Source organism: Pteropus medius, unplaced genomic scaffold (assembly GCF_902729225.1).
Source record: "Pteropus medius unplaced genomic scaffold, Ma_sr-lr_union100, whole genome shotgun sequence".
NCBI classification, from domain to species: Eukaryota; Metazoa; Chordata; class Mammalia; order Chiroptera; family Pteropodidae; genus Pteropus; species Pteropus medius.
In genome coordinates, this window is record NW_024351648.1 from 4,624,229 (window position 1) to 4,648,811 (window position 24,583).

At 49.4% G+C, this 24,583-nt stretch overlaps 2 long non-coding RNA genes and 1 pseudogene across 2 annotated transcripts in view; 1 reads left to right on the forward strand and 2 right to left on the reverse strand.

Moving 5' to 3' along the window:
* LOC120587312 (uncharacterized) overlaps positions 1 to 4,791 on the forward strand; it is a 16,030-nt gene extending 11,239 nt beyond the window's left edge. The window contains exon 4 of the long non-coding RNA XR_005648911.1: positions 4,444 to 4,791. This is a non-coding gene — a long non-coding RNA (uncharacterized LOC120587312). The remainder of the gene's footprint in view (positions 1 to 4,443) is intronic.
* LOC120587373 (uncharacterized) lies at positions 1,343 to 1,462 on the reverse strand (annotated as a pseudogene).
* A 2,158-nt stretch (positions 4,792 to 6,949) lies between the features above and the next one.
* Positions 6,950 to 24,033, reverse strand: LOC120587313 (uncharacterized). The gene is made up of 3 exons (XR_005648912.1): positions 23,945 to 24,033; positions 12,625 to 12,726; positions 6,950 to 7,298 (listed from the first exon to the last, which is right to left on the reverse strand). It is a non-coding gene; the product is annotated as an uncharacterized LOC120587313 (long non-coding RNA).
* Positions 24,034 to 24,583: the final 550 nt, after the last annotated feature.

A 24,583-nucleotide genomic window follows, 5' to 3' on the forward strand; every position in this document is an offset into this window, starting at 1 on the left:
TTGCAGTTAAGAGTCAACCCGGTTGAGACGCCAACCCAGGAAGGGACTGAGCTAGCGATGCGAGCGGAAAGAGATGTCCCCTCCTCAGAGCGAGGGACGTACACAAAACACTGAGCACAGACCAGACCGAGCCGCCATTCAGGCCTGAGTTGCCTCATGACTCTGAATTCTGAAAGGGAAATAAAATGACTTTTATGTGAACAGAGAGGTCTGCGCTCTGTCGCAAAATCGGCGAATGAGCTATCTGAATGCATCGTCGCTTCGAACTACTGGTTTTCGGCATTCGAATCTTGATGGCAGATGAGAAGTGTTTACGAAAGCCAAGGAGATTTTTTTTTTTATTTATCCTCACTAGCTACATTCAGGTAGGTCATCTTAATAATACTTGTCCATACAAGTGGCTGTCCCCAGCAAAAGAAATACAAATAGAAGTCTAGTGAGTTTCAAACCTCCCTGCCCCCACGGGGGACACCTGCCAAGGGTTCAGTAAGAGATGTGACAAGACAGCCAGCAGGGCTCAGACTTCCGATGGCAGGCACCCCCCTCGGAGTCACCACCCTGTCCTTGGATGCGGTGACCACACTGACCTTGTATTTTTGCATCTAAATGAGTGTTGCTTTTGAAAGTTGGCCTCCCGGCGAGGTTCAGGCATGACTCTGGGGACAATGCCAAAGCATTCTCAAAAGCCATCTTTGGAACTGACTTCCAGGATTCTCCATGCAGAATGAAACCCTTGATAATAGCAAATTTGGGTCCGTTAAGGCTGCATTTGGTTGGTGAAGCAAAGCCATCGGAAATCAAGCCAAAAGCAAGGAGTGAGTCTAAATCATTCAGAATTTTTTAGGTAGCCTATAAAGATGCTTTCAAACAGATAATTCTATTTCATTCATTCATTCATTCATTCATTCATTCATTATTGGCAGAGTGGGAAATAAAACCAACTATCGGAACCAGAAACACCAGGGAAGGCCTGGGCAATCCGGCGTACAGAGAGGCACAGACACCAGACACACGTATGTGCCACTCAGCACGAGCTGGGCTCTGCTCCTGACACAGACTCATGTGACGCCCACAGCGACCGATGGAGACCATATTACGACTGTTCCAAATTTATTTTATTTTATTTTATTTTATTTTATTTTATTTTATTTTATTTTATTTTATTTTATTTTATTATTTTATTTTATTATTTTATTTTATTTTATTTTATTTTATTTTATTTTATTTTATTTTATTTTATTTTATTTTATTATTTTATTTTAGGCGAGGCAACTTTTGATTGACCTCACAGGTTGCAAGGACCTTGTCAGCTTACAATCCTTTATTTTTAAAAATTTTTTTATGCCTACAGCACCTGGTCTTCTTGGGTGGTCTCCCATCCAAGCACTAACCAGGCCTGACCCTGCTTAGCTTCACGAGGTCAGACGGGATCGGGCTTGTTCAGGGTGGCATGGCCGTAGACTGTTCCCATTTCAAAGAAGAGAAAACCAGAGCCTGAGCACACCTCATGGGCCAGCTGAGGAAACCGAGCCCGGAGAGCTGCGATGACTTTCTCAAGGTCAAGTCGTAGTAATCATAACACTAACATCCTCCCGTTTAATTAGGGCATGTTTGTGTCTGATTCCCATAACAACTCTGCCAGGGAGGCGACATCATTCTTATTTTCCACATGGGGACCCCGAGTCCCCACAGTGGCTCTTAGTCAAGATCCCGAGTGATCGCTGTCCTTCAGGGATGCCTTGGGGACCTGGGGCCAGGCCACGTCTCTCCAGCCACTCGCTGCAAAGTTCAAAGTTTCCTCCTCTGGCTCCTGTGGACTTGTCCCAACATCTCCACCTTCTGAAGGAGCGAGAGGAAGCGGGCCTTGGAACCCTGCTGTTTCTCAGTGGAGAATCCAGGCACGTGACTTGCTTGCCAACCACGCTGCAGAGGAGGAAGGAACCGCCTCAGCCCTGTGCTGGGTAGACCAGATGCCCTTCCAAGGAGCACTCGTAAGGGGAAAAGTGGGTGGGGGTCTGAGACAGAGGGTTTATTTACAAGTTCCTTTGAAATCCAGACGCCAGTGGGCACTGCACACTAGCTAGCCTGCTGGGATCTGAAGGGACCTGGGTGGGTTATGTCCTCTCTGGCCCTCAGTGTCCTGATTCGTTCATAAAGGGAGAATAATAGACATTATTATTAATAATGTCTATATTAATGTCTATAATAATAGACATTATCAATAATAGACATTATTATTAGTAATGTCTATATTAATGTCTATAATAATAGACATTATCAATAATAGACATTATTATTAGTAATGTCTATATTAATGTCTATAATAATAGACATTATCAATAATAGACATTATTATTAGTAATGTCTATATTAATGTCTATAATAATAGACATTATCAATCATAGACATTATTATTAAACTTAAGGATAACGGGGCACGCACCTGGCAGGGAAGATCGAGTGTGACAGGGGAGAGCCCTGGCATGTTGAAAGGCAGCGTGTGAACTTGGGGTGCTCAGAACACCCCGTTCTCATCCATTCTCAGCAGGCCTTTCTGAGCTATACTTCCGAGTCTGGGCTCGCCGGTTAAATGGCTGTATCAGGTCAGATACCAAAAGCTACAGGTGACTTTCGGGGGGTTTTCATGGTGGCTCCCACGAGGAATCTTCCCTCAGCAGAAATCGCTGCCACTGTGCCTCCCAGGTAGCTGCTCGGGGACAGGCAGGTTTGGGACCCCTGACACTCGGCCCTGTGTGCCAGGCGGACCTCCCCGGTGGGGCCTGGAACTTGAGAAGGACATGCACTCCGTCCACCAGGTATGTCTCCCAGGTAAGCCCTGCCAGAGCCTGTCCCTCCTCGGTGGCCGCCAGGCTGAACCTGTGCTGCACTTGGAAATGTCCCATCTCGACTGTGCTGGATGATCCACTGGATGACCTAGTCATTGGTCTCATTCAGGGGCCTGGGCAAACTCCTGTGACAGGTGTGAGCTCAGAGACACAGCGGAGCAGCTCGAAGGCGCTCTGGCTCTGCCTGCTTGGTGGGAGGGAGGCCAGGACAGGCCTGGTGGGGCAGGCTCCCCTCCCGCCCATGGCGCATCCCCAGAGGTTTGGGGGTCAAACCACAGTTCCATGATTATTCCCAGTCCTTGCGGAGTGTGATGTCGCTTTATGTGTTTGTTGGCTTGTTGGCTCTTCCCCGTCTGCCCCCTCAGAAAGCCCGTGGCGGGCTGAGGAATCTTTGCCCCTCGAAGATACCAGGTCCTAAGCCCTTGAAACCTGCGATCTTACTTTATAAGAAAAAGGGGCCTTGGCAGATGTGATTAAAGACATCTTGGGGGGCGGGGGTGGGGATTATCCTGGGTTATCCGGATGGATCCTAAACCAAATCCCAAGTGTCCTTCTAAGAGAGGCAAAAGAGGGGGCCGTGACCGCGGAGGCGTGCGTGGGAGGGATGTAGCCGCAGGTCGAGGGGTGCCGGCAGCCACCGGACACCGGAAGAGGCGAGGAGCAGATGCTCCCACCGAGTCCCTGGGGACAGCGTGGCCCTGACACCCTGATTTCAGCCCCGTGGAACTGGCTTCCGGCTTCCGGCCTCCAGGGCCATGAGAGAATTGTCCTGCTATTTTAAGCCACCACGTGTGCGGTGTATCTGTTACGCCAGCCACAGAAAGTTCACACGGCACCATCTCCCAGTGCCCGGCACATCGCAGACCCACTGAAAGAACAGACGGCGCTCGCTTTGGCAGCAGATCTACTAAAACCGAAAAGAATAAATGAACGCTCCTAGCCAAAGATGTTCCCAGGCCACCGAGACCAAGGCTCCCCGGCTCACCACCCCGGCCTGTGTCCTGTCGCACGCCGGCCTTCAGCCCGGTTTGTGAGGCTGTCCGCCAGAGGTCACGTGTCTGATCGAGCCCGTGCCCACCCCTCACAGAGCCACTGCCTCTTAGACAGAGTGACGGCAGAGGCCACAAACAGACGGCCAGCAGGCCACATCCGCTCGGCAGAGAGTATCTGTTTGGTCGGCATAAAATATTGTTTGTAAATTCAATTAGCTGCCAACATTTTATTAGACACTGGGGGGTTTCGCACAAAATCAGAATTTCCAGGTTCTGTGGAAGCATCGGATGTCCTTCCCAGCCCCGGCAGTGCTCCCGTGTGGCTCGGCGGGCTGGACCCCCTCGCCCTCCATCTGCACACCTGTCCCCACGTTTGACGTGACGCCTCGGGTTTTGTCAACCTCGCGTGAGGCGGGGGAGCGTCTCGACCTCACAGCCCCCTGGCCCACTTGATGGCCCTCAGCCCCTCCTTTACGAAGGTCCTAAAGTGACACCTTGCCCGCTCAGGGACTCAGCTGCTGCCAGCCAGGAGAGCTGTTCTCAGGCCCGGGCCTCTGCAGCTCCTGGAGGTCACTTAGCTGTCCCTGGGGGTGTTTGCTTTTTCAGGCGGCAGGCCAGGAAACTCTCCAGAACTCTCCAGAACTCTCCAGAACCACCGAGAAGACCTCCGGTATTCCTGGGAGACGATGGGACAGCAGCATCCACATCTGCTTTCCCGAGCACAGCCCCCGACGGGTCAGACGGTGGCTGAGGCCAAAAGCGCCGATGAAGGAAAGGAATGTAAGCTGAACACTCGGGGGGCTCCCACGAGGAGGGCTTCGGCTCACCCAGAGGATGTGGGGTCCTCAACGTCGGCCCCCAAAACGATGCCCGAGTCTGAAGTTCAAGCGCGCACGAGACGCTGCGTCTGCCTTCGAACACGCAGATCCCAGGACGGACATCGGCAGGCTGTCGGTCACCCCATCTCGGAGGGGACGCAGAGAGAGGTCTGTATTTAGGGTGCACGCCCCTGGTGGGAGGGCTGGGGAGCTGTCAGAGGCAGGGCCGTGTCGTGCCGTGTCCTCCTCTCTGAAGAGGTGGCTCCCACATCCAGCTCTCCTGCCTCCCGGGGGGTGGGTGGGGGAGCAAGTCGGCAGCTCTGACGGTCACGCGTTCGGTGGTCGCTGGCCAGAACCCACCCAGACGGGCAAAACGTAGAAAGCCACGTAAATGGGACTCCTTTGTTATAAGGACACGGGGAGCGCAAAGAATCGTCTGGGCTCAGGAAGACGCCGACGCAGGAGTGGGGAGGGCCCCGGGGAGCTCGGGCGGCACCCGCCCCCCCCTTCCTGGGCCCCCTTTCCTCATTGCTGTTTCTCTCTCCTGCACCTTTGGAGCAGACTGTGGCCAGGCCCACGGGAGAAGGCGGCTGACCTTGAACTTCCTCGCTGGCGTGTCTTCGCTCAGGTGAGCAACAGATTGTCCATCTGGAGGAGTCCGCACTCTGCCCGATAGGATTGTCCTCAGAACAGGAGGACTGGGGACAGCAGGATGCTCCTGAAGTTGTCTGTCCAGATGTCCACCCCCCACCCCGAGTTTGCATCCTCCAAGGCTGCGTGGAAGTGTCTGGGGCCAGGGGAGCAAGCCGAGCACCCACACAGCTTTTCCCAGCTACCTTGAGCTGCATCGGAGGCCTCAGGAAAAAGGCAAGCTTGCCGTACAAGAGCCAGAGGCCGATGCAGGGGAAAGGGACCGATGGCTTAGAGATGGAGCACTGTGGAGGGAGCTGGGCCCTCACGGAGGATTCTGTGCCGGGTTCAGACGCAGCTCTATACGCTACTCCCGGCTCCTGCTGGGAGGAAGCTCGAGGCTCGCTCTTAGTTATGCTCTTGGCTCTCGACTCCGTCTCCTTGGGGATCCTTCGTCCCAAGGATGGCAGGCGCCGGCACAAAGATGGCTGGTGCTGGCACATACTCCGAAGATGGGAAGGTGGGCCCAAGTTTACATCCCGCTGCAAAGCAGAACCCTCTGTCCGTGGCTTCTCTGTCGGAGCGAGGTCTTGGAGAGAGCGTTTACCAACAAAGGGTTGGCACGTCAGAGACACAGTCCCTGGCCCTGGTTCCTGCCTGGCCCCCAGGCCAGTGCATTCCACAGGAGGCAGGAACCTGCCTTTCTCCCGGTGTGGGTTTCTGCCAGCCTGGAGACGCATGGCAGAGTCTCCAGTCAGAGGACATCCTGGGGAAAGCCAGGTATGCAACCCTTAGAGCCACAGGGATTCCTGCTCTGCTTCCAATGACTTTGTGCAGACACCTGCTTGAACCTTCCCTCGCAAAACCGTGAGCTAACCGTGAGCTAACATTCACACTGTAGTCTAAGTGAATGGCACCTCCTTGAGTTCTACAGTGTGCGACCTGGGCAGCTGTACGCAGTGGTCCCGCAGCAAATAATAAACAGAGAGCCAGGTGAGGCTCAGACTCCGGCCATCGGTCTCTACTTGTCATCTCCCTGATATTGACTTTTTCACCTGTAAATTAAGGCAAAAATATCTCCTCCTTCCGTTGTTGGGGTGAGTGAGTGATATAGTACAGAAGGTCCACCTGACCCAAGAGCCCGGGTCTTAGCGTGAACCTGGGCGGTAGAAGCAGCTGCTACTGCTGTGTAACAACAGTCATCGTATTGGCGCTTATCATGATCATTATCAATCATGATCAATCATTATCATTATCATGATCCTCTCCAATGCAGACGTACCTCCCCCGCCTCAGGGCGGTGTGGGTCTGAGGCTCCCAGCTTCACACCTGCGCAGATCAGGTGGCCCTACTGTCTTCTTCTTTCTTTCCTAAAGTGGGTGGGGGGGCCCCAGATCGTACTTTGGGGGTTAGTGACGTAGGGAGGAACCCAGGTCAAGTGAAGAAGGAGAAGCCACCGGCTGGGTTCAGGAGGGAACTGGTTGAGAGCTCCCGGCATCCCGCAGCCCCGCCTTGTGCCCGCCATGTCACGCGGGTGTCTGAGACAGGCTCCCTCCCCCCACTAAACGGAGCCGTGGCTGAAGCCCTACCCTGGCCTGTGCCTGGAGCAGGGCCTGGCACCTAGTGCCCCTCACAGGCAATGAATGAATGAAGGAGAGAGCAAGCACGACATGGTTTCATTTATTCTTGCTCCAGCAGACTCTAGGGTCTGTCTACACCATGCCCAGTGCGAGGCGGGGCACTAAGACAATGCCACGTGCCCTTGACCTTGAGGCAGCTCACAGAGCAGGGAGAGTCCGGGCCTTCTCTGCTTCCTCTTCCGAGCCCCCGGGGCGGATGCTTCGCCCAGGTTCCCTGGGGCTGGCCGTGACTCTGGGTGCCTGGAGGGGACACGACAGCTGTGGACCCCTCCCTCTGTGCTCCGCCCCTCTTCTGGTGACCCTGAGGGGTGCCCAGGCTGTCCCCGGCTTGCAGGAGGCCTGTCCTGGCGCTGGGTGGTGGCGAAGTGTCCTCCTGAAGCAGAGACAAGGTGAGCACACAGAAAAATGAGCAAACCAGGACAGATGTCAGGAACAAATAAACACACACACAGCCACTCGCAGCTGTGCTGAGCCACGTCCACTGGGAAGAGGAGGAGCCTGGGGTGATTGAAGTGGCCAGACCCAGGCGGAGTTGATGGGGGTCCCCTCCCCCCACTTCCTCGCACACCTCTCTTCTCTCCTCTTGGGCAGTTCTCCTTGGAGCCCGAGGGGCTGCAGCCTGGCCCCGGGCCCCCACTCCCTGCGTGCAGAGAACAGTAGGCCCTGCCTTGCAGGCACCTGCTCCGGCTGCCAAGCGATGGCCCCAGCACCAAGCACGAGAGCAGCGAGAAGCCAGAGGTCACACAGACAAAGAGTCAGCTCTTCACGCGAGTGAGGTGGGCCGGGAACAGGCATTAGGGTGCTGTGGGGACTGCGGAAAACAGACAGCCCGGCTCCCCCTCAGTAGGGGGGTGCCCCTCAAATTCTGACGGGCCTCAGAATCCCCTACAGGGCCTGCTGGGTCCCAGGCCTGCCTTTCTGATGCTGCAGGTCTGGGTTTGAAAATGTGCATTTCTGACGCCAGCCCAGGTGACGTGCTGCTGGATGGGGACCCCACTTTGAGGATCACTGCCCTTTCTGAAGGGGGCGCTGGTTCCCAGGCACTGGCCTGCAGTAAGGTAGATGCCTTGGAGAATATAGTCTAAGGCTGCCCCATCTCTCAATTTTTCAGAAGCAGCCAGAAGGGCAGATTTTAACATAAAACTCCCCAAGTTTAAAACTTGTAAGTAAATTCAAAAAAAGCGAAACCGTTAGGGACTCACTAAAATCAGCCCCAGGTTGAAGCGGACTCTGTGAGTGAGTGTGTGCTGGAGGCGCGCGTGGCTGGGGACGCTGCATTCCCGATGGCATTCATGTCCCTGGCTGCTGACGGTGGCCACGCGCTGCCTAGGAGCTGAGGGCCCGCAGGAGCCTATGCGTTACCTTTGTCCTCACTGCTTACAAAGCGGTGCAGCCCGGTGGGTCTGTCTGACCCGCCTCGGCCCTGAGAGCGAAGGAAAAGGCCATCCACCCTCAGGGGAGTCTGCGGACCGCCGTGGGGATCCCTGTGCTGCGCTGAGCAGGGGGCCAGGATGCTCGGCGGAGCGGGAGACCCCGATAAAGACACAGGCACCTCGGCTTCCAGGCTCAAAGGACACGAGATGATCTGGATGCAGGTCGGGACCTTCCTGGACATAGGTGACAGCACACACGCACACGCGCGCGCACACACACACGCACACACAGGCAGCGCAGTGCTGGACAGCCCACTGCAGGAGCTGAGTGACCCTGGACCAGTCAGAGCCGCTATGCAGAAACCAACCGTTAAACGGGCTCACGAAACTGGTTCATTGAAATTTCCTCCTCCATTCTAGATGTTTTCTGGTCTTTGTTTTGCCTTGGCTCATTTGATTTTTTTTGGAAGGAAGTGTTTCCCAGCCTTTTTGGAAGGTCAGAGTGCTCAGCTGTAAAGTGTCCCTCACTCAGCCTGGACAGCCAGGCTGAACACTGACTCGACCCTGACACAAAGGACCAAGAGAGGAGCCTCCATCCTTCAGGGCGTCGGTGTTGGGGGTGGGCAGTGCCCGCATTCTTTGCCAAGGAGATTTGCTTCTCCATCAAAAGGGATCAAGCCATTGGAGCATCTGAGGATGTAACCAGAGCTCTTTCTGGTGTGTGTCTCTGGTGGCCCTGCAGGTGTGGAGGGTCCGAGGCTCCGTGTTAACACCTGCTCAGCTCACAGACCTAACGGAGGACAGTCCCCAAGACACACTCAAAGGACACATTTCAGTGGCTCCTACCAGAGGGTATGGTATCCGTCAGGGCTCTCTAGAGAAAGAGAACCAAAAGGCTGTGTGTGTTGATCACTATCTCTGTCTCTATCTCTGTCCATCTGCGGAAAAATTTATCTAGAGGAATTATAACCTTTGCGGATGGGCTTTTTTCACTCGGCATAACTTTGGGGATTCATCAAGGGTGTCGTGTCTATCAACAGTTGTTTCTTTCTATTGCTCAGTTGCATCCCATGGCATGGGTGTCCCCCAGCTTGTGCCACTATTCACCCACTGAGTGACGTTTGGGTTGCTTCTGGTTTTTGTTTTGTTTTTTTGGTTTTATTTTTTGTTTTTTTGTTTTTTGTTTTTTTTTTTTGGTGAAAAAAGCAAAGAAAGCTGCTATAAACATTCATGTACAGGTTTTTTTTTGGGGGGGGCGGTGGTCAGCATTTCTCTGGGATAAAGGGTCAGGAATGCCATGCTGGTTGAACGTTTAGGTTTAAAAGAAACCGCCAAACAACTTTGCGGCGTGACTGTACCATTTTACATTCGCACCGGCGATGTCTGAGTGATTTCTCTGTATCCTCACCGGCATTGACTGTTGTCACTAATTTTTCCTTTAGTCATTCCAGAGGGATAGCTTTTTGTGGTTCCAATTTGCATTTCTCTAGTGGCTAATGATGTTCGATATATTTTCATATGCTTATTTGCCATCTGTATATCCTTTTCGGTAAAACGTCTACTCATGTCTTCTGCCCAATTTCTAAGGATTGTTTGCTTTTTTACTGTTTGCTTTCGAGAGTTTCAAAAAAGTCTACTCCAGATACTAGCCTTTTATTTTATATGTGGCCTGCTAATGTTTTTTCGCACTGTTAACAAGGTCTTTTGCAGAGCAAAGGTTAATTTTGATGAAGTCTAATTGATCAATTTTCCCTTTCATGTATCATGCATTCGGTATCAAGTCTAAGAACTTTTGGTCTAGTCCTAGACTCCCAAATTTTCCCCTATTTCTAACAAAAGTTTTATAATATTGTTTTTCACGTGTGATTTTGAGTTAATCCCATGATGCACTTTGAGTTAATTTTTGTGTAAAGTTCATTTCTTGGCCTATGTCCAATTGCTCCAATACCTTTTGGGGTAAAGGTTTCTTTATCCCACCGAATTGCGTTAACTGCTTTGTCAAAAATCCTATTCGTGTGGGTCTATTTCTAGGTTTTCTGTTCTGTTCTATAAAGCTAAGTCTATCCTTCTACAAATATCCCAGTTTTAATCACGATAGCTGTAGGTAACTTGAAATTGGGTAGCCTGATTCTTTCCGCTTTATCTTTCTTTTTCGAAACTTGCTTAGCTCTAGGGGAAAAAAAAAGGAATCTAACTAAATTCATAAGTTATTATTAGGGTGAATTGGTATCTTTTTGATGGTCGGTCTTCCTGCCTACGGACATGGGGTATCTCACCATTTCTTTGAATAAACTTTTGTTTCTTTTGAAGAGGAATTTTCCATTCAAATGGCTAACCTTGTAATCAGCTCTTTGTTCTGCTTCTGTGGACATGCTTGCCACATAGGTCAAGGCGCAGGGTGACCTCGAGCTTAGCTGAAGACTCACCCCCTCCCCTTTGTTTGTTCTGTCTAGATAACAGGTGTATCCCCTTTGCTTGTTAAGCTCTATACATGTAAGGCTACTCCTGAGCTCGGGGCCCAGATCTGCAGAGCGCTAGCTCTCCTGGGACCGCCGGCGTAATAAACCTGAGTTCCTCAACTCTCCGAGTGCTGCTTGGTTTCTCGCCGGTCTCATTTTTCTGCAATACTTTCACAAGAGTTTTATCTTTTCCTCGAATAGAGTTGGACATGTCTCATTAAGTTTACATCCATGGTTTTCTCTTCCGTCGTGAATGAGGTCTTCTCTTTGACTGTTTCTTCCTGATGGCTATTGTTTATAGATATGTCGGCCATTGCTCCTTGATTTTATAACCTGCAACTTTACTGACTTCTGTTACGGTTTGTGTTCGTTTTTCCACCAATTCTTTAGGGTTTTCTCAATATATGATCATATCATCTGCACAGAGGTAGCTTTGTTCTTCTGGTTTCTTTTCAAATTCTTCTGCTTCTCATTATTTCCTGGTTTTGTCGCTTTACCTAATACTTCCAGGACAGCTTTATACAGTAGTGGGCATTTATCTTTGTCTTGGTTCTAATCTCCATGGGAAAGTATTTTTAGCACAAATGAGTATTACATTTCTCAGATGTCTTTTCTGCATCTTTGAAGACTATCATATGGTTTTTATCCTTAGGTGTATTAACACAATGAATTCTATTACTGTATTTTCTGTATTGAACTACACTGGCGTTAATGGAATGAACACTATTTGCTCATAATGTATTATCTTGAATTTGCTGTTTGATTCCATTTGATTAGATTTTTCTTTAACATTTTCATATCAGCATTAACAAGTGAGATCGGGCTGTAGTTGTAATATTTTATAAAATCTTTGTCAGATTTTCAAACTGCTGATATTCTGGCTTCATGAATAAGTGGAAGTTTTGACTCTCTTTCTACATTATAGAATAGCTTAAGTAGCTAGCATTAGATTTATCTAATTTTTAAAGGTTTGCAAGAATTCCCCTGGGAAACCATTTGGGCTTCATGTTCTTTTGAAGGGTGGGGTGCGACTCTGCTTTCTCTGTCACTTCTCTGATAATTGGCCTGTTCATGTTTCTTAAGAAAAGGGGCCGCTTCTAGTGGGTTATGACATGCAAGAATTATAGAAATGCAAATATCGTTTGTCACTCTGAAATGACAGATCCTGGTCTGATTGGTATATGACTTTGTTTTTATGTTTCAAACACTTAGAAAGAAAAAATAGTCCTTCCTCACAACTTGCATTAACTCTTCTGGGAATTAGAATGTCATCGATAATATGCTGGGAGACAGGAAGTGCTCTCCGAGAACTTTCTTTCCTTGGGGACAAAAGTTTGTACGAATACCTCGGTGTACACATATCACAGAGGAGCTGGAGCCCCCAAACTATTCATTGCATATTTCTATTTCATGTCAATCCAGACGTTAGATAAAAATGTAAATGTCTGATTTTGGTTAAAACTTCCAGCAGAATTAATAATTCATTAAAAACGATTTATTTTGGACTCTCCGGCTGACCTGTGCCAAATTAGGATGGTTTCATGTGGTTTGGGGTTTGCGATTTTGCGCTGAGTAAATTCTCTTCCTGTCACTCTTAAGAAAGCACAATCTTCCTCTCTCGTTTCTTTCTTACTTTTTCTCTAGATAATATTTTCCACTACAACTTTGGGGAACTAACCAGATGTATTTGGATCTCTTTGTCCAAACTAATGACTGATTTCTGGACAGAAAAATGTTATCATCAACAGGATTTTTTTTTCTTTTTTTTTAAATATATTATCCAGCGTTTGGTTCAGGCCAGCAGTGTGGGATGGGGAGTTAGTGTCTGGCTTTGCCAAAATGTTTATGCAGCAGGAATGTTACTTACGTAAGCCTGGACGTGTGCTCCCGATGTGCTTGCGCGTCTCCTCCCACTCAGCTTTTTTTCATTAAGAAGTCGATCTTCCTTTCACGATATGACATTAAGTGGCTAAAAAGAAAAGAAAAGAAAAAAAGGTTTACTGTACAAAATAATGTAACTGTCTACAAAACATCTCTTTAGTTAAAGGAACCACAGGTTTTGGAGAAATGGGCTGCTAATCGTTTCTACTCTTTTGGCTCCCAACTCACTTCCTATCACTCCCCAGAAGCGATCGAACTCAGATTTGGGAAAAAAAAAATAAAGCATTTTCAAAGTACAAGAAAAATTAATAAATAAACGAAACACACTCTTTTACATTTTTCTGAGGACGGCAGATACACGTCCGTGGAACAGTATAAAAATGAGGGGAAATCATAAATGTTAGACATGAATTAAACACGCTATAAATAAAACTTATGCTTAACAATTGTGAGACACTTACACAGTATAGGATTAGAACTAACCTTGACACAGGTAAATAAATATCTCCGTGCTTATAGAACCAATCGACGAAACTCATTGAGAGCAAATAGGGCATTTGGGGGTGAAAACGAAGACGGCTGTGAAAAATCATGAGGCTATTATCTCAGCCCTCCCTGTTGACCTCATCCTCCCGCTTTTCTGTGTATACTGCCCTATGAGTCAGGCAAGTTGATAAAGTTAAATGATTTTAAGCAGATGTGTGTCAACCCTCCTTGATAAAGGCACGCCAGAACCCTCCACCAGTCTGTTCCAGCACCCATCCCTCGACAAAGCAGCAGACCCCCACCAAGGTGGTGATACCTCACCGAGCACCCCACCCCTGGCAACCTCTGTGACGTGGATAGCTCAGAGGTGACATGTCCTTCGCAGAGGAGACCCTTAGTCTGGGTCTCGAAGCATCGGTGGGAGTTTATCTTCTGCCCACACCTCTGTGAAGCTCCTGGGTGAATGTTGGGGACATGGTTCTCACTAATAGGGTTTTCATGCCAGAGTTCTGAGATGCCACCCATGTGGCGGAGGGGAGGTGGGGACGCCCGGACACGCCCGGCAAGGGGCGGAGGGCTGCTCTCTCCCTCCCTGGCCAGTTCCTCAGACCAGACTAACGTCCACCGAGCAGACAGGTCCTCGGCAGGGCTGCGAGGGCCGCACACCGCACGGGGCGCTCTATCCCAGGGGTGCCGTTCCCACGGCAGGTGTCATGGAATTGCACGTTTCTTGTGCCACATTTTGGGGGACACTGGTCTGAATAGTAAGGGATACCTGTTTCCGAGTTACACAAAAGCACTATGTATACTTGAGGTGCTGGGCAAATGGTCGTGAGTGGCAGGAATCCAAAGATGCAGGGGACCCCGAAGCCACGTGGTTGGGGGTTCTGCTGTGTGCATCCTGGGGTGGCGGGGGTGAAGATGCCGAGCACCGAGGCAAGACGAGGACTTTGGCTTTCAAATCCATCCCCTAGGGCAAGCCGTGTCGTGTCATTGGTCACACTGTCCAGAAGGACACGATGGAATACAAACATAATAGGAGCCACCAGTGCAAGTCACAGATCTCATTTCAAATTTTCCAGTATCCACATTTAAAAAAAGTCCCGGGCAACACCACAAGAAGGAGGGTGCCTCTGCCCACCCCGCACCACCTGGGCCCACCCCTAGCCGCCTTCTCATCACTCCTCCCTCGGCATGGAAGCCTGAGTGCCACGGATGGAGAGAGTCAGCGCTTTGGCGACACGCGAGGCAAACAGACCTGGTGCCGATCTCACGTGAGGAAGGAACCAGGATCTTTGGGGAGCCACGTGAGTGCAAGTTCAGAGGCACGGGGCCGCAGAGCTGGGTGGCCTCCTGCCGGCCGCGGATGCTGATCGTGGCGCTTCCCCAGCCATCATGAGCAGTCGGAGGATGAACACGTGGACCAATTCAGGCCAGTAGGAGCATCCTCAAGACTTGGTTTGCAGCCCCTGGTGTAGGCCTGGAGGGGCTGGAAAGCTACTACTCCTGGGAAGAACCTGCCTGAGGGGGAAGCCAGGCCAAAGAAAGCAGAGCAGGAGAGAGACAGCTCCCTGATGGCCTCCTTAGAGCACCTGGATCCAACCAGGCCTGAAGCTACACTGTGAACTTTTTAATTACATTCATTGCGTCTCCTTTTTTACTTAACACCATTTAACTTCTGTCTGTATTATTCGGACCTTATGAGTTCTTGCTCACGGAGCATCCTTGGCCAGGCCTCTTGCCCTGCCTACCCTCCCCCCGGCCACTACAGAAAAGGACACTTTCCTGAGTCTTTGCCACAGCACGTGGCTGTTCCACTCACCCCCGACCTTCAATCAGGAGGGTGTTGGTTGAGAGAATCTCATTTTTCTTCGCAGAGCCCCTGACCCACTGTCCTCTATTTCTACCAATTTTTATCAGCCCCACGTGGTGTATAGGACACACTGCCAATCCCAAGGGCCCGCGCACACCCAGCCTCAGACCCCAAGGTACATGGGGTCAGACCCAAGAGTGGACAGACTCTGCAAGTCCCACCGCCTCCTGAGAGGCCCTCTGCCTGCCAGCACACACTTTTCTAGTCCAGAGAAAATTGAAATGTGAACTCCCTCTACTTGACCGCGGCAGAGTCACCAAGGCACCCACGCTCCCTCCCGCGTGTGCTGGGAGCCGGTGTGGGCACATGTCTGTGACAATGGGAAACATCGTGGGGGCAGCGGGAGACCCCAGGGACTTCCTGTGTGTGTAACAAGGACAACACGGCCCTATGGGGTGGTGGTGGGCGTCCACTGCACTACCTTCTTCAGTGACTCCGAGGCCCTCAGAAAATAACTTCTCTGAGCCTCAGTCTCTCTACCCACGCAGTGGGCACACAGATACTTCCTCCCATGGTCACCGAGTTGAAGAAAGAGATAACCCACACAGAGGGCCTAACGCAGTGCCCGGCACATGCTCGGCTCTCAGTGAACTATTCTCCATCGGTGATGACCCCATGAGGCGGGCACCTTTGTCACCCCCTTTGTGCACAGAAGAGGGTAGAGGCTCAGTGAGAATGGCAGCTGCCCAAAGTGACAGTGGAAGCTCAGGTCTGTGTGACAGCAACACTCAGGGTGGTTGGTTTAAATGGGAAGGTACCGATGGTCCCTGAACATTACAACTGGCCCTGGGGCAGCTTGGGTCGAGGGGACTCTGGGAGGACAGAGGAGGGCAGGAGGCCGGTCCCCGGGGCTGCTAGCTGTGCAGATGCTCTCTGGAAGGAGAGGGTGGGGGTTCGAACTCGTCTAAAAACAAAAACAAACGTTCCAAGTCAGGTGAGAGTCAAGACTTTGAAAGGAGAGAAAACCCGTAAGCCCCAGGACATGCGCTGTTGGGTGAAATAATGAAGAAAAGCTGCCTGATCTCCCACGGAGACATAAATCATCCTGTGCCACTGGGGACACTCACTGTCGAGCTCCTAATTCTTCACAGCTGTCCCAGGGAGGCAACCGGGCGGGGGAGGAAATGAGACTGTGAGGCAGGAAGGGGGTTGCTGAGAGACGGGCAGAGAATTAAAGACAGAGATAGAGATAGATGAGGGGGGGGCAGGCAGTCAAAGGCAGAAGGAGGGAGGGAGAAGAGAGAGAGAGAGGAAGGACAGAGAGAGAGGAAGGACAGAGAGAGAGGAACGGGGACACAGAGGGAAAGTGAGACAAAGACAGTGAGAGACACACAGAGTGAGACAGGGATGGAGAAGTCAAGAGAGAACTCGACTGATTTAGGGGGACGTGTGATATTAGCTAATTAAGAGAATCATGGAAATTAAGAAGATCGAGCAAAACCTGGGTGTTCTAGGTCCAGAACTTTGTCCTCACGATGGCCTGTAGCCCCATGTGCCTGGGTGACATGAAGCAGGGAGGGCAGGAGGCCACAGGCCCAGATCCTGCCACTTTCCCCATCTAAAAATCACTGTGGACTGTGCCATCTGCGGAAGGCACGGGCTGGGTGCTGGGCAAGACCTCACCATCCAGCCTCCTCGCAGCCGACCCTACAGATGAGGAGCGTGAGGTTGGAGTGGGAGGGACTGACTGGCCTCAGCCTCTGCACGGGGCAGGCAGGTCCCCTGCTCTCCGGAGCCCAGGTCAAAGCCGTACTTGTCTCCTCTCATGCCCACATTAAAATCACAACGAAATTATAGCACAATCAACCTGGAGCACCATCTGAAGACTAGCTGAACAGAAGTCCTATAACTAAGGATATAAAGGAGAAGTCATGTCGAGACTGGTAGGAGGGGCAGAGGCACGAAAGGGGCTGGTGCCGCACTCACGTGTGGCCATTGAGAATCGGGAAGGATGTTTCAGCTGAGGAATGAAGGGTCCCAGCCCCACACCGGGATTCCCAGTCTGGACACCAGTGGCAAGAAGAGGAGTCCGCACAACGCCTGGCTGTGAAAATCGGCAGGGGATACTGTCAGTCTAGGTGAGTCAGAAAGTTGCTGGAAACCCAAGTGTTCTCTTAAAGGGGCCGTGCACAGACTCTCTATCTCACAGACACTCATCCTGGGCTCTGTCAGAGGGGTGGTGTGTTGGGAGGTACCAGAGATGTACAGAGAGAGACTGAGTTGTGTGGCTTCAGGGAGAGAACGAAAGGGACGGTCACGGTTGTCCCTGTATCGAGCCCTCCCCCCACACGGTCAAATCTGAATCTGCATTGGCCTGAGAACTCTTCTTGCTCCACCCTGGCGATGCCCTAGAACCCCGCCCCACCCAACACGTGCACTGCCGGAGGCTCTTTTGGCGCTGGACTGCCAGCATTGGCATTCTTTCTTGGACAACTCTCGGGGCTCTGCGGGCCCCATGCATGTGGTGGTTGGCCTCATGGCCCCAGCCTCAGCACTGACTCCAAATCTGAATCTGCATTAACCTGGAGAATACCATTCCCCTGATCCCCTGACCCACCCCACTCAACTTCCATACCACCAGCTCTCAGTCTTATAGGCAGCCAGAAGGCAGCATCAGGCCTTGGGGCGCCCTGAGCCTTTTGCTGAGCCACCTCAGGCCTGGTGCTGGTGGCAGCCAGCCTCGGTTCACAGTGTGGCCACTCCCACATGCCTCCAGGTCCAGCACAGGCAGTAACAAACTGCAGATCATTTTGTGGCTCCTACCAGGTAGTCCCGGGCCAGTCACAGGCAGTGGCTGACCTTGACTTCCACAGGAGGCCCTCCCAGGGCCGCCATACCTGGGGCCCAGCTTCAGACCACAGCAGAGCACCGTTGGATTAGCCCTACAAGCTGCACACCGAAAGGGTGGTCCTGGCAGGCAAATGAGCCCACTGAGGCTCCTGCATGGCAGCTCATATACTGTGGGCACAGCCAATCCTTACGGCCAGTCAGCCTGAGAGTCAATCCCATCCACTGATGTGCCAACAGCGATCAAGGCTCAATGCAACAGGAGAGCAACACAAGTCACACAAGGGACACACCTGGAGCACCAGGCTCAGGTGACCAGGAACACTGCACCACTGGGCCTCATAGGACACCTACCACATAAGGCCACCGTAGCAAGACTGGGAGATGTAGGAGATCTACCTAATACCTAGAAACGAACACAGAGAGGCGGCCAAAATGAGGAGACAAAGAAGTAAGTTCCAAATGAAAGTACAGGAGAAACTTCTAGAAAAAGAACTAAAGGAATGGAGTCTAGCAATCAGATGCAGAGTTCAAGACACTGGTTACAAGGATGCTCGAGGAACTTGGTGAGAACTTCTACAAAGAGATAATGAACATAAAGGACATAGAAACCATGCAAAAGAACTAGTCAGAAGTGAAGACTGCAATAACTGAAATGAAGAATATACTAGAAGGAATCGGCAGCAGAGTACATGAAGCAGAGGACTGAATCAGCAATCTGGAAGACAACGAAGGAGAAAACACCCAATCACAACAGCAAAAAGAAAAAAGAATTTTGAAAAATGAAGATAGTTTAAGGTACTTCTGTAGACCATATCAAATGTATTTTGCATCACAGGGGACCAGAGGAGAAGCGAGAGAATAAGGAATTGAAAACCTATTTAAAAAAATAATGCCTGAAAACATCCCTAAGCTGGTGAAGAAGACAGACATACAACCTCAGGAAGCTCAGAGAGTTCTCAAAAAGATGAACCCCAAGAGGCTCACATCATAATTTTAGTCATAATCAACACGCCAGAGGTTCAAGACAAAGAGAGAATCTTAAAAGCAGCAAGAAATAAAAGCAGTTATCTACAAAGGAGCTCCCATGAGATTGGCAGCTGATTTCTCAAAAGAAACTTTGCAGGACAGAAGGGCTTAGCACAAAATATTCATCGTGATGAAAACGCGGGAGCTGAGACCAAGAATAATTTATCCGGCAGAGCTATCATTTAGAGTTGAAGGACAGATAAAAAGCTTCCCAGACATAAAAAAGCTAAAAGAGTTCATCACTTCCGAGCCAGGATTACAGGAAATGTTGGAGGGACTTCTTTAAGTAGAAGAAAAATGTATGTATCAAAAATATGAATAAAAAATGGAGATAACTACGTATCTATCAACAAGTACCTCAAATGAAAAAGAATTAAGCGCTCCGATCAAAATACAGCGTGGCTGAATGGATAAGAAAACAAGACTCTTAAATATACTGCCTCTAAGAGACTCACTTCAGATTATAAGACACAAAGAGATGAAAAGTCAAGAGATGGACCTGGAGAGTATTGTGCCGAACGGAGTCACTCAAATAGAGAAAGACAAATGCCATGTGATGTGACGTACATGTGAAATCTAAAGGACAGAATAAACAACAACAACAACAACAACAGAAACAAACTCAGAGATACAGGGAATATTTTGAGGGCTACTAGATGGGATGGGGGTGGGGAGGTCGATGAAAAAAGGCAAAAGGATTAAGAAGTACAAATGGATAGATACAATCGATAATGACCTATCAGAAATATAGGCATGGAGATGCAAAGTGTAGCCTAAGGAACATAGTCAATAATATTGTAAGAAATATGCAAGAGGGCAGAGGGGTGCTAGATTTATTGGCGTGATCACTTCGTGAGTTATGTAGATCTCTAATCACCATGCTGTACAGCTGAAACTAATATACTATCAACTATAACTGAACAAAAAAAAACTAATTGAATTATAAACTGTAAATTCGAGCCGCTAATTGTCTATCATATTTCAATAAAGGTGTAAAAAAAATTTTTTTAGTAAAAAATAGCTAACATACAATATGGTATCAGTTTCATGGGTACACCACAGTTTGGATGTTCTTTTGTCGACGATGTTATTTTTTTCTTATTCATATTTAAGAAAATTGTAGTTACTAAATGTTTGATTTTAGTCTCAGAAATACTTTCCACATTTCAAAATGTGTATTTAAAATTGGAAATAGATTTGACATGTTCTAATCAGTATGTAATCAGTCCCCAAATTTTGGATTTACAGAATTTGATGCTTGCTTGGAGCTTGGGACTTAAAGCTTGCTGTGCTTCTATATATTTAATGTAGGTTTAATCTTTGATCAGTAAAAAATTACCTGTTTTGCCAAATTAGAAAAAGATCATATACATGATCAAGAGAAATTTATTCCTGGGATGAAAGTTTGGTTCGATATCCATAAATTAATTAACATGACACGCCGTATCAACAAAATGAAGGATAAAAATTATATGATCATATAAACAATAGATGCAGAAAAAGGGTTTGACAAAATCCAGCATCTGTTTATGATAAAAACTGTCAGTAAAGTGGGAATAAATAGGACATACCTCAAAATAATAAAGGCCGTTTATGACAAACCCACAGCTAACATCATGTACGACGGGGAAAGGCTAAAAGCATTTTCCTTAACATTAGGAACAAGACAAGAATATTCACCTTCACCACTTTTATTCAATATAGTATTGGAAGTCCTAGCCACGATCATGAGATAAGAAAAAGAAACAAAAAGCATCCAAATTAAAAAGGAAGCAAACTATCATTTGCAGATGATGTGATACTCTATATAGAGAATCCTAAAGATTTCACCAAAAAACTATTAGAACTGATAAATAAATTCGTTATAGTAGCAGGATCCAAAACTAATATTCAATAATCGGTTGCATTTTTATACATCAATAATGACCTATCAGAAAGAGAAATTAAGAAAACCACCCCATTTACAATTGCATCAATAACAATATACCTAGGAATCAATTTAACCAAGGATCTGTACTCAGAAAATTACAGGACATTGAAGAAAGAAACTGAAAAAGATATAAATAAACGGAAGCATATACCATGCTCACTGATAGGAAGAATTAACATCCTAAAACGTTCATACTACCCAAAGCAATCCAAGATTCAATGCGATCTCTATCAAAATACCAATGGCATTTTTTACAAAACTAGAACAAATAATAAAATTTATATGGACCACAAACCCCAAATAGCCACAGCAATCTTGAGATAGAAGAACAAAGTTGGAGGTATCACGCTACCTGATATCAAACTATAGTACAAAGCTACAGTCATCAAAACAGCATGGCACTTGCATAAAAATGGACACACAGAATGATGGAACAGAAGAGAGAGCCCAGAAATAAACCCATGCCTATGTGGTCAACCTATGACGAAAGAGGCAAACTATGCAGTGGGGTAAAGACAGTCTATTCAATAAATAGAGTTGAGAAAACTGGATGATTATACGCAAAAAAAAAAAGAGAAAGAAAGTGGACCACCTTCTTACCATATACAAAAATAAATGCAAAATAGATTAGAGACTTAAATGTAAGACCCAAAACCACAAAACTCTTAGAAGAAAACATATATAGTAAACTCTCTGACATTGCTCTTAGTAACTTTTTTTTTGATCTAACTCCTCGGGCAAGGGAAACCAAAGAAAAAATAAACAAATGACACTACATCAAACTAAAAGAGTTTTGCACGGCAACGGAAACCATCAACAAAACAAAAAGACGACCTACTGAATGGGAGAAGATATTTGCCTATAATACATCCGATAAATGATTAATATCCGAAATTTATAAATAACTCATACGACTCAACACCAAAAAAAGCAAAAAATCCAATTGAAAAATGGGCAGAAGATCTGAATAGATATTTCTCCGAAGAGGACATACAGATGGCCGATAGATATACGAAAAGATGCTCAAGGTCGCTAATCATCAGAGAAATGCCAATGAAAACCACAACGAGATATCACCTCACACCTGTCAGAATGGCACCATCAATAAATCAAAAACAAGCGTTGGCGAGGATGTGGAGAGAGAGAACCTTTGTGCGTTGTTGGCGGGGTTGCAAATCGGTGCGGCCACTATGGAGAACAGTTCGGACGTTCCTCGAAAAATGAAAAGCAGAACTTTCTTATGACCCAGCAATTGTACTTCTGGGTATTTATCCAAAGAGAAACAAAATGCTAATTCAAAAAGATCTATACACCTCTATAGTTCACTGCAGTGGTATTCACAATAGCTAAGATATGGAAGCCACCCAAGTGCCCATCAGTAGACAATTGGATAAAGAGCTGTGGTGTACACACACACACACACACACACACACACACACACACACACACACACATATATACACATACATACAGTGGAATATTACAATATAAAGAATGAAATCTTACCATTTGCAACGACATGGATGGACCCAGACGATACTATGCTGAGTGAAATAAGTCAGACAGAGAAAGACAAATACCATAAGATTTCACTTATATATGGAATCTAAGGAACAAAACAAACGAACAAACAGAATGAAAACAGACTCACGGATACAGAGAACAAACTGGTGATGGCCAGAGAGGAGGGGTTCGGGGGGAGGAAGAAAAATGCGAAAAGATTAAAAGTATCAATTAGTAGTTACAAAACAGTCACGAGACGGAGGGGACAGCACAGGGAACATAGTCATAATATTATAAGAACCATGTTTAGTGATTATACTTATCGGGGGGGGATCACTTTGTAAATTATAGAAACGTCTAACCCACTACTCTGTACACCTGGAACTAATATAAAATAATATGGAACGTCGACTGTAATTGAAAAATTAAAAAATAAAAAGTAAATGTGCAAAAATAAGGAAAATAAAAAGCACGGGAGAGACCAGTGAGGCCCCAACTCACTCCCGCCCAGGGGAGGGAGAAGCTAGTCCTCCCCGTCCCTAAAGATCAAGGAGGGGTGGGATGCCTGGCCCCTGGCCCCAGAACATCCCTGAGAGGCAGCCTGTCGCCCCGTTTTACAGGTGACGAGAGCGAGGTTCTGGGATGCTAAGCATCTTGGTCCAACTCTCCAGCTGGCGAGAAGAGGGACCGGGAACCCTGAAAGCGGACGTGCTCGCTCCCCTCCCTCCCCTGTCAGTCTCCCCTCCCTCCACCTGTCCCCTTTCCTTTGCTCATCCGTCCCCCATTCATTGTTGACGGAAAAGAGGAGAAGGCCGCAGACACACGGCAAGGCGGGAGGCACCCTTGGCCTTGGGAGACAATGGCGGGGCCCCTGTGCCTCCAGCTCCAGCCCCAGCCCTGGGCATCTGGTCATGAGGGCACTAAACCCACTTCATAAGGTCACCTGAGTAAGAAGTCTCTGCCTCTCCACATCGGAGCCACCTGAGGTGGGGGACGAGGGAGCTCACGGGGTGCCCGGGGGCAAACGGAGTCCCTTCCAGAGCAGGGAGCCTCTAAGCCACCGAGGCTCACGGGACAGGGACCCGGGGAGGGGCCTGGGCTCCAGGCGCCCGTCCTTCCTCCCCGCCCACCACCCCTGGCAGCCAGGAGGAGGGGGCAGCCCCGTCCATCCCGGGCCCCCACCACCAACCCCGGCTGGACCAGTCAGATGCCCAATCTCAAAGCCTCTCTTCCTCTGTCATCTGAAGTTGAAGGGCAGAGAGGGACTGGTCCCATGGGGCCGGGGTCGCCGGAATCCCGATGTGGGCCTCACACTCTGGGTGACTTGCATGTGAACCCCAGGAGCATTCGGACCTGGCTCCCCTGATCAGCGGTTTCCTGTAAACGAGGATAATCAGAGCCACCTTGGCACATGGGCGGGGCGCCCTTCCCGAGCCTTCCTCTCGCTGGCGGCGGGGTCGAGGGGTGCGGCTTAGATCTCCTTCCAGGCACCAGTGAGAGGGATGAGGGAGGCGGGGACGTCCTCAAAGTCCCCAGGGACCCGCCGGGACCGCCGTGTGCACAGGACAGGAGCTGGCGGCCCCCTCCCAGCCTGAGGGGAGGAGCATCCTTCAGAGGCTGTCCACCTTTGCCAGTGCCCATGCTCCTTCCCCGAGGGTCGTCCCCCCCCAGGCTCACGGAGCCCCCAGCCTCACCCACCAGAGGGTGCCTCTTCCACCCGGAGCGTGAGTCGTGAGGGGATTCGACCTCTTTCTAGCCTCTCCTGCCCCACTCGCTCTTGGTCCTTGTGGCCCAGACACGTGCAGCACGCAGGCATCAGATCAGCATTTCAGCCTGGGCGGCCGGCCAAGTCCATTACAGCACAGCCCTGCCGGGACCGCCAGCAGCTGCCCGGCCCCATGGCCGCCTCCACAAGTCCTGCCCTCCCAGGGGCTGCCAGAAGGACCCACCCGGGCCGTCAGAGTCCAGCCGCTGTTGCCAGCAGGAGGCCCCCCTTGGAGGGACCCGGAGTCCCCAAGGATCCAGTCCTCCGCGGATACCCAGACTCCGAGGCAGAGCGATGGGTGGCAGTCCTGTGGGTGGGGCGGGTCTAAGCGCCAATTCCATCCCCTGAGCCCACGACAATCACAAATGCTTAGGTGGCATTCTTACTGGGTGCCAGGAACCCGCTCTAAGGTCTTGTGTTAGTTCTCAAGACATCTCTGTTTTATAGCAGAGGACACCGAGGCACAGAACAGGTAAGAAACATGCCTGAGGGTCGATCATGCCTACACGATGGAAATAGCATGTGATACGTGCTAGGGCCCATCTCCACCCAAGTCCAAGTTCAACGATGTC